The 5,895-nt window shown below is 61.4% G+C and overlaps 1 pseudogene; it reads right to left on the bottom strand.

Moving 5' to 3' along the window:
- Nucleotides 1–188: 188 nt before the first annotated feature.
- LOC144252250 (uncharacterized) lies at nt 189–2,003 on the bottom strand (annotated as a pseudogene).
- Nucleotides 2,004–5,895: the final 3,892 nt, after the last annotated feature.

Here is a 5,895-nt window from a genome sequence, read left to right on the forward strand (position 1 = left end):
TCTCCTCCTCCTGTGACATCCTCTCCTCCTGCTGTGACACCCTCTCCTCCTCTGTGACACCCTCTCCTCCTCCTCTGACACCATCTCCTCCTGCTGTTACACCCTCTCCTCCTGCTGTGACAACCTCTCCTCCTCCTGTGACACGCTCTCCTACTGCTGTGACAACCTCTCCTCCTGCTGTGGGCAACCCTCTCCTCCTCCTGTGACACGCTCTCCTCCTGCAGTGACACCCTCTCCTCCTGCTGTGGCACCCTCTCCTCCTCCTGTGACACCCTCTCCTCCTGCTGTGACACCCTCTCCTCCTGCTATGACACCCTCTCATCCTGCTGTGACACCCTCTCCTCCCCCTGTGACACCCTCTCCTCCTGCTGTGGCACCCTCTCCTCCTCCTCTGACACCCTCTCCTCCTCCTCTGACACCATCTCCTCCTGCTGTGGCTCCATCTCCTCCTCCTGTGACACCCTCTCCTCCTCCTCTGACACCCTCTCCTCCTGCTGTGACACCCTCTCCTCCTCCTCTGACACCCTCTCCTCCTCCTCTGACACCATCTCCTCCTGCTGTGGCTCCATCTCCTCCTCCTGTGACACCCTCTCCTCCTCCTGTGACACCCTCTCCTCTTGCTGTGACACCCTCTCCTCCTCCTGTGACACCCTCTCCTCCTCCTGTGACACCCTCTCCTCCTGCTGTGACACCATCTCCTCCTGCTGTGGCTCCATCTCTTCCTCCTGTGACACCCTCTCCTCCTCCTCTGACACCCTCTCCTCCTCCTCTGACACCCTCTCCTCCTCCTGTGACATCCTCTCCTCCTGCTGTGAAACCCTCTCCTCCTGCTGTGACACCCTCTCCTCCTCCTGTGACACCCTCTCCTCCTCCTGTGACATCCTGTCCTCCTGCTGTGACACCCTCTCCTCCTGCTGTGACACCCTCTCCTCTTCCTCTGACACCATCTCCTCCTGCTGTGACACCCTCTCCTCCTGCTGTGACAACCTCTCCTCCTCCTGTGACACCCTCTCCTCCTGCTGTGACAACCTCTCCTCCTGCTGTGACACCCTCTCCTCCTTCTGTGACACCCTCTCCTCCTGCTGTGACAACCTCTCCTCCTGCTGTGACACCCTCTCCTCCTACTGTGACACCCTCTCCTCCTGCTGTGACACCCTCTCCTCCTGCTATGACACCCTCTCCTCCTGTGGCACCCTCTCCTCCTGCTGTGGCTCCATCTCCTCCTCCTGTGACACCCTCTCCTCCTCCTCTGACACCATCTCCTCCTGCTGTGGCTCCATCTCCTCCTCCTGTGACACCCTCTCCTCCTGCTGTGACACCCTCTCCTCCTCCTCTGACACCCTCTCCTCCTCCTGTGACATCCTCTCCTCCTCCTGTGACACCCTCTACTCCTGCTGTGACACCGTCTCCTCCTCCTGTGACACCCTCTCCTCCTCCTGTGACACCCTCTCCTCCTGCTGTGACGCCCTCTCCTCCTGTGACACCCTCTCCTCCTCCTGTGACACCCTCTCCTCCTCCTGTGACACCCTGTCCTCCTGCTGTGGCACCCTCTCCTCCTTCTGTGACACCCTCTCCTCCTCCTGTGACACCCTCTCCTCCTTCTGTGACACCCTCTCCTCCTCCTGTGACACCCTCTCCTCCTGCTGTGGCACCCTCTCCTCCTCCTGTGACACCCTCTCCTCCTCCTGTGACACCCTCTCCTCCTGCTGTGACAACCTCTCCTCCTGCTGTGACACCCTCTCCTCCTCCTGTGACACCCTCTCCTCCTGCTGTGACACCCTCTCCTCCTGCTATGACACCCTCTCCTCCTGTGACACCCTCTCCTCCTGCTGTGGCACCCTCTCCTCCTCCTGTGACACCCTCTCCTCCTCCTGTGACACCCTCTCCTCCTGCTGTGACAACCTCTCCTCCTGCTGTGACACCCTCTCCTCCTCCTGTGACACCCTCTCCTCCTGCTGTGACACTCTCTCCTCCTGCTGTGACACCCTCTCCTGCTGTGACATCTTCTCGTCCTGCTGTGACACCCTCTCCTCCTGCTGTGGCACGCTCTCCTCCTCCTGTGACATCCTCTCCTCCTCCTGTGACACCCTCTCCTCCTGCTGTGACACCCTCTGCTCCTCTGTTGGGTGCCCCTCTCCTTCCTCATCATGGTTGGTAACAGTTCTTCCCCAGCTTCTTTGGCTGTGGCCCTTTCTGCCCTTCTAGTCCTGCTGGTGGACTGTGGGCTGAGCGTGGATGTCGTGTGTGTCCTCGGGGTCTGTTCCTTGAGGCATGGCACAGCCCTTGCTGGCAGTCAGTGCCAGCGTGTGGTGTTGGGTGGCTTTGTTTGCACTTCCCGATTGCAGAGATGTTGCGTGTCTTCCTGGCCTGCTGTGAGCCATGCTACGGTCCTCCACATTGGTTTTCATTTTTCAAAATGGCTTTGGCCATTCTCTATCCCTTGAGCTTCCTCGTGATCTTTGAATCAGTCTGTCAATTCCTACAAATAATCCAGAGGAATATTGTGGGACTGCGGGAATCTGCAGGTTTGTTTGAGGGGCTTTCCCTTTGTGGAAACATTCACTCTTCCATGGGTGAACCAGGAGTCTGGGGTATTTTTTGGTGGGGGGATTCAGTAATTTCCTTCAACCGTAATTGGAGTTTTCCTTGAATAAGCCAATCACTTTTTTGTCAAATTTTCTTCTAAGATCTATATTATTTTGATGCCTTTATGAATGTAATTGTTCTGTTACTTCATTTGAAATCGTCCTGGTAGCTTGGAGGAGTGTGGATGTGTTTTTCACACTGATCCCATTCTCGTGTCCTGCAACCCTGTCGTCTCTAAGCCTCTGCTGTGTCTCACACAGGAGCTTTGGAGCACGCTCAGAAGGGGACACAGCCCTGTTGGTGTCTTTCACCATGCCGCTCCCACCCTCATGTGCAGAGCTGCGGGCTGTGGGTACCAGCCGCTTTGGAACACACCTGCGGAGTCCCCCAGAGTCCCCCCGAGCTGAAGGTCCACCCTTGCTGTGACACCACGTCCCACTGGTGCGTGTCCATCAAGAGGGACAGGTGGTCGTGGCTGTGTGCTCTGGGGCCTGGGGCAGGTGGCCATGGCAGCCTGCACAGCCACGCCGGACCTTGGAGTCCATGGGCAGCGTGGAGAAGAGCGTGCCTGCTGAGAGCCATAGCTATGGCAATTTCCTTGTCAGCCTACCCCGTGTTGCTTAGAGGGAGGACTCTCCATTGTGGAAATGGGCTTGTTTGAGTAAGGTGACCCTGCTCAAGGACCAGGGTGGATCTGGGTTTAGGGAGGATCCTGCTGGGAATCGGGAGTATGGGAGTATCCCGCTCCTTGGGTTTAGGGCGGTTCCAGGTTTAAGGTGGACCCTGCTGGGAATAGGGCGTATCCTGCTGCCTCAGACGCCTGCCCGCTCCTTGAGTTCCCGTTGAGTTCTCGGGGGATTCAGAGGGTATTTGGGATGCAGAGTGCGTGTGGAGTTTCCCAGAACGTGCATGTAGAGGGCCGGTGACCGTTCGGGGAATTAAGAATTGCTGTTTGAATCTACAAGGCTGTGAGTGGCTCGAGATTTTGTGCCCAGCCAGACTGCGGCACGTGCCATGTGCAGCCCCTGGACAGGCCTTCCTGGACGGGCAGTCTAGCCCGAGGTGGAGGGTGAGCGGTCCCTCAGAACGAAAACTGCCTCCGAAGGGCACTGTCACGTGGGAGGGGAAGGTGGCAACCGTGGCCCCGGGGACACGGCCGGAGCACAGGGCTCTGGGCCCTCAGCAGCGAGACCAAGCAGCCCAGAGCAGGCTTAAAAGACACGTCCCCAGTAGGGACAGCAGAGGAGGGCACGTGAGACGTGGGCCAGTAGCGCTCACTGCCAGGGAGACCCAGACTGCAGGGCACCTCTGTGCATCAGCAGAGCCGGCACCGAGTGTTTGAGCCTGGCAACAGCAAGTGTCCACCGAGGCCAGTGGGGACGGGAGCGGGGAGTGTCCACTTCTGCTAGAGGTCAGCCACCCTCCTCCGCGTGCTCCCTGAGCACTCGAGCTCAGCACAGTGAGCCTCGTCAGGAGGGTCTGCAGAGGTGGGCACTGCGGTGAGGGGTGGGGACGGCTGCAAGCAGACGAGCGAAACCCCCACGCCCAGGTGCAGGTGCAGGTGCAGGCCGTGGGACTGGCCTGCTGACAGGGCCGGCCGTGGGGACTGAGCCCCTGGGCCCTGAGCTCGCTGCGGCGGCACCACGGGGACTTTGGAGTCAGGAAGCTGCATGGGTCTGACGTGGTGCTGGGGACACACACCTCTGCTCCATGCGTGAGATAATCGTACTGCCATAAAGGAGCTCTGCTGAGAAGGCCCAGACTGTCCCCACGGAGCCCGGAGGCAGCGTCTGCTCCTCAGGAAGGGGGACTGTGAGACCGCGTGGGGAGCAGGCCCAGCCCAGCGCTGCCCTAGGACTCTGACGCATTCCTAAGCCCGAGTGTGTGTGACGTCCTCCGCGTGGGTGTTGGAAAGGACCTGGGTGGTGTGCAGGAGGCGGGTCCAGCAGAGCCGCATCAGACGCCACTGCCCAGTGGCCCGGCAGGGAGGCCCCGGTCTCCTGGGCCAGACGAGCCCCTTGGGTGTCTGCTGGCTTTTAAAGGGTCTGGCCCCGCAGCCAGGCCTGGGCCAGGGTGTGGAGGGTGGAATGGAGCCTGGGGGTCTCATCCCAGCACAGCTCTGGGGACAGCACAGGCCAGGGGCAAGACCAGCCCCGCCTGGCCTCTGGCAAGGACAACTGAGCTTCGAGACACTGGACAGATGCGGTCACCACCCAGCACCATGGGCAGGGGCGTTGGTGCCCACCTCAGGGCTGACATGGTCGTGCGGGGTGGGTCTGGGCTCTGCTCAGGGCCTGAGCAGGGACAGGTCCAGACTCCAGTGGACACAGCTCAATATGCCCCTCAGAGCCCCGACCACAGGACTGCCGTGGGCTCTTGATCTCCCTGGGCCGCTGGGCCTGGGTCTCGGCCTGGATGAGACTGCAGGCAGCGTCCCTCGTGCCTCCTGGTGCTCCGGCCACCTCCTCTGGCGAGCAGGGTCCAGGGCACTTCCCAGGTGGGCCTGATGGCATTCTGAGGGTTTGTGGGTGGGGGACAAGGACACAAGGACACAGGTGTGAGGGAGATGACTAGGAGCGAGGGGAGAATCGAGCAGGAACCACACGGTGGAGGCCCGCAGTGAGGCAGGGGCCACCGAGGGCCGTCCAGGTCTGTGGGCGGGCTGCTGGCCGGCTGCTCCCACCACGGAGGCCACAAACACACCAGCCTCCAGGAGTGCGCCCGCAGGAGGGGCGGCATCCATCAGGTCATCCAGTGACCTGTGCACCTTCCAGGGTGGCCACAGTGGGGCGCAGGCCTGTCAGTGACCGTTGGGCTGGGGTCTCCTCCAGTGACCGGCTAGAGGGTCCCATCCACACGGGAGGAGGGGAACGTGGGGCCACCAAGAGCAGGCTGGCCACCACGGCCTGTGGCCGTGACCTCGGGGGCCGGGCCTCCGCCAGCTGGGGCCCAGGTCCCTCAGCTTCCCTGAGGGAGTTTGACTGGCCTTCTCCTGACCGCCTCCCTGGGAGGACCTCCTGTGGGGAGGAAGGCGTGTCCTCCAGAGCTGGGCACAGGCCAACCTTCCCCCTCAGCACATGCCTCTCCTGGGGGAGCAGTGTGTGGCCAGGACCCCAGGGAGAGCTCAGCCAAGGGGCGCCCCGAGATGGGATAGGCCCCCGTCAGTGGGCAGCACAGGTCCTCCTGACACTGCCCACCTCACAGGCCGCCTCGTGACGCCCCTTCTCCCCGTCTACCAGGCTAGCACGGTCCCACCCCGAGGCAGCTAAGACCCCAGTCCCACAAGCAGGAGAGCAGAGTGGCCCCCCG

The sequence above is a fragment of the Urocitellus parryii genome, unplaced genomic scaffold (genome assembly GCF_045843805.1).
Source record: "Urocitellus parryii isolate mUroPar1 unplaced genomic scaffold, mUroPar1.hap1 Scaffold_3834, whole genome shotgun sequence".
NCBI lineage: Eukaryota > Metazoa > Chordata > Mammalia > Rodentia > Sciuridae > Urocitellus > Urocitellus parryii.